At 50.8% G+C, this 4,479-nt stretch overlaps 1 pseudogene; it reads right to left on the bottom strand.

Moving 5' to 3' along the window:
• Window positions 1–3,848: 3,848 nt before the first annotated feature.
• LOC142219012 (small nucleolar RNA SNORA17) lies at window positions 3,849–3,972 on the bottom strand (annotated as a pseudogene).
• Between the last annotated feature and the right edge of the window lie 507 nt (window positions 3,973–4,479).

Consider the following 4,479-nt stretch of genomic DNA (forward strand, 5'->3'; position numbering starts at 1 on the left):
TAACCTGTGCCTGGATACAGAGCGCTATAGAGACCCCTGAGATACAATGTAACCTGTGCCTGGATACAGAGCGCTATAGAGACCCCTGAGATACAATGTAACCTGTGCCTGGATACAGAGCGCTATAGAGACCCCTGAGATACAATGTAACCTGTGCCTGGATACAGAGCGCTATAGAGACCCCTGAGATACAATGTAACCTGTGCCTGGATACAGAGCGCTATAGAGACCCCTGAGATACAATGTAACCTGTGCCTGGATACAGAGCGCTATAGAGACCCCTGAGATACAATGTAACCTGTGCCTGGATACAGAACGCTACACAGACCCCTGAGATACAATGTAACCTGTGCCTGGATACAGAGCGCTACACAGACCCCTGAGATACAATGTAACCTGTGCCTGGATACAGAGCGCTACACAGACCCCTGAGATACAATGTAACCTGTGCCTGGATACAGAGCGCTATAGAGACCCCTGAGATACAATGTAACCTGTGCCTGGATACAGAGCGCTATAGACACCCCTGAGATACAATGTAACCTGTGCCTGGATACAGAACGCTACACAGACCCCTGAGATACAATGTAACCTGTGCCTGGATACAGAGCGCTATAGAGACCCCTGAGATACAATGTAACCTGTGCCTGGATACAGAGCGCTACACAGACCCTGAGATACAATGTAACCTGTGCCTGGATACAGAGCGCTACACAGACCCCTGAGATACAATGTAACCTGTGTCTGGATACAGAGCGCTATAGAGACCCCTGAGATACAATGTAACCTGTGCCTGGATACAGAGCGCTATAGAGACCCCTGAGATACAATGTAACCTGTGCCTGGATACAGAACGCTACACAGACCCCTGAGATACAATGTAACCTGTGCCTGGATACAGAGCGCTATAGAGACCCCTGAGATACAATGTAACCTGTGCCTGGATACAGAGCGCTATAGAGACCCCTGAGATACAATGTAACCTGTGCCTGGATACAGAACGCTACACAGACCCCTGAGATACAATGTAACCTGTACCTGGATACAGAGTGCTATAGACACCCCTGAGATACAATGTAACCTGTGCCTGGATACAGAACGCTACACAGACCCCTGAGATACAATGTAACCTGTGCCTGGATACAGAGCGCTATAGAGACCCCTGAGATACAATGTAACCTGTGCCCGGATACAGAGCGCTATAGAGACCCCTGAGATACAATGTAACCTGTGCCCGGATACAGAGCGCTATAGAGACCCCTGAGATACAATGTAACCTGTGCCTGGATACAGAGCGCTATAGACACCCTTGAGATACAATGTAACCTGTGCCTGGATACAGAGCGCTATAGAGACCCCTGAGATACAATGTAACCTGTGCCTGGATACAGAGCGCTATAGAGACCTCTGAGATACAATGTAACCTGTGCCCGGATACAGAGCGCTATAGACACCCCTGAGATACAATGTAACCTGTGCCTGGATACAGAGCGCTATAGAGACCCCTGAGATACAATGTAACCTGTGCCTGGATACAGAGCGCTACACAGACACCTGAGATACAATGTAACCTGTGCCTGGATACAGAACGCTACACAGACCCCTGAGATACAATGTAACCTGTGCCTGGATACAGAGCGCTATAGAGACCCCTGAGATACAATGTAACCTGTGCCTGGATACAGAGCGCTATAGAGACCCCTGAGATACAATGTAACCTGTACCTGGATACAGAACGCTATAGAGACCCCTGAGATACAATGTAACCTGTACCTGGATACAGAACGCTACACAGACCCCTGAGATACAATGTAACCTGTGCCTGGATACAGAACGCTACACAGACCCCTGAGATACAATGTAACCTGTGCCTGGATACAGAGCGCTATAGAGACCCCTGAGATACAATGTAACCTGTACCTGGATACAGAGCGCTATAGAGACCCCTGAGATACAATGTAACCTGTGCCTGGATACAGAGTGCTACACAGACCCTGAGATACAATGTAACCTGTGCCTGGATACAGAGCGCTACACAGACCCTGAGATACAATGTAACCTGTGCCTGGATACAGAGCGCTATAGAGACCCCTGAGATACAATGTAACCTGTGCCTGGATACAGAGCGCTATAGAGACCCCTGAGATACAATGTAACCTGTGCCTGGATACAGAGCGCTACACAGACCCCTGAGATACAATGTAACCTGTGCCTGGATACAGAACGCTATAGAGACCCCTGAGATACAATGTAACCTGTACCTGGATACAGAGCGCTATAGAGACCCCTGAGATACAATGTAACCTGTGCCTGGATACAGAGCGCTATAGAGACCCCTGAGATACAATGTAACCTGTACCTGGATACAGAACGCTACACAGACACCTGAGATACAATGTAACCTGTGCCTGGATACAGAACGCTACACAGACCCCTGAGATACAATGTAACCTGTGCCTGGATACAGAGCGCTATAGAGACCCCTGAGATACAATGTAACCTGTACCTGGATACAGAGCGCTATAGAGACCCCTGAGATACAATGTAACCTGTGCCTGGATACAGAGTGCTACACAGACCCTGAGATACAATGTAACCTGTGCCTGGATACAGAACGCTACACAGACCCTGAGATACAATGTAACCTGTGCCTGGATACAGAGCGCTACACAGACCCCTGAGATACAATGTAACCTGTGCCTGGATACAGAGCGCTATAGACACCCCTGAGATACAATGTAACCTGTACCTGGATACAGAGCGCTACACAGACCCCTGAGATACAATGTAACCTGTACCTGGATACAGAGCGCTATAGAGACCCCTGAGATACAATGTAACCTGTGCCTGGATACAGAGCGCTACACAGACCCCTGAGATACAATGTAACCTGTGCCTGGATACAGAGCGCTACACAGACCCCTGAGATACAATGTAACCTGTGCCTGGATACAGAACGCTACACAGACCCCTGAGATACAATGTAACCTGTGCCTGGATACAGAGCGCTATAGAGACCCCTGAGACAGGGCCGCCATCAGGAATTTTGGGGCCCCATACAGCCTAAGTGTCTGCCCCCCCCCCCCCGCCATTTTTGCTTTGCGCGCCGCTGGAAATTTAGCCCCACCCACTGTTATGTTGACTCCGCCCACTCGTTAATTTTTCATGTGCCTGCACACAGTATAATCCTCCTACAGTCACCCGTAAATTATATGCCCCCCTCTATCTCTCCCCCAGCTTCATATACACCCTTCATCTGCCCCCAGTTTCATGTCCCCCTTCCATCTCTGCCCCCAGATTCATGTCCCCCATCTCTGCCCCCAGTTTCATGTCCCCCATCTCTGCCCCCGATTCATGTCCCTCCATCTCTGCCCCTAGATTCATGTCCCCACATCTCTGCCCCCAGATTCATGTCCCCTCCATCTCTGCCCCCAGATTCATGTCCCCACATCTCTGCCCCCAGTTTCATGTCCCCTCCATCTCTGCCCCCAGATTCATGTCCCCCCTCCATCTCTGCCCCCAGATTCATGTCCCCCATCTCTGGCCCAAGTTTCATGTCCCCTCCATCTCTGCCTCCAGATTCATGTCCCCCCAGATTCATGTCCCCCCATCTCTGCCCCCAGATTCATGTCCCCCACCTCTGCCCCCAGATTCATGTCCCCACAGTGTCATGCCGTCCTCTCTTTCATCTGCCCCCAGAATCACGTTCCACCTCCACATTAAACTTACCTTCTCCTCCGCTCCCTCGCCGCTCTCTGCGCGTCTCTCTCGCTGACACATGCGGCTGAAGGAAGGAGCTGACACTGGTCAGCTCCACGCTTTGCCGCTGGGTGTCTCTCTCGCTGACACATATGCGGCTGAAGCGAGGAACTGACCTGTGTCAGCTCCTCGCTTCGCCGCTGCCTCCTCTCTCGGTGACACATATGCGGCAGAGCCGGGTGGCTCAGCCGCATATGTGTCACCGAGAGAGGCGGCAGCGGCGAAGCGAGGAGCTGACACAGGTCAGCTCCTCGCTTCAGCCGCGTATGTGCTCAACTCAGATCTGCGTCCTCTGGATGCAGATCTGAGTTGAAACAGGACATACAATGACTGCTGCCGGCGCCAGGGGGCCCGGGCCCCCCCCCCATTTTAAAATTTGGCCAGGCCCCTGACGCCAGTAGCAGTAGTACTGGCCTATCGGCGGCCCTGCCCTGAGATACAATGTAACCTGTGCCTGGATACAGAGCGCTACACAGACCCCTGAGATACAATGTAACCTATTCCTGGATACAGAGCGCTATACTTTGCCTGGATACAGAGCGCTATACTTTGCCTGGATACATGTCACTATACTATGTATCTTATATCTTATACAATTTGGTCTTTCTCAAAAATACAGTTATCAGGTCAATGACATGATGGGTGAAGGAAATAGGATTGCCAAGATCTGAAAGACCCAGGGGGGTAAAATCTCTTGTTCTCTGCTTTAACATTCATGAC

This window comes from Leptodactylus fuscus, chromosome 9 (genome assembly GCF_031893055.1).
Source record: "Leptodactylus fuscus isolate aLepFus1 chromosome 9, aLepFus1.hap2, whole genome shotgun sequence".
In the NCBI taxonomy this organism is placed as follows: Eukaryota; Metazoa; Chordata; class Amphibia; order Anura; family Leptodactylidae; genus Leptodactylus; species Leptodactylus fuscus.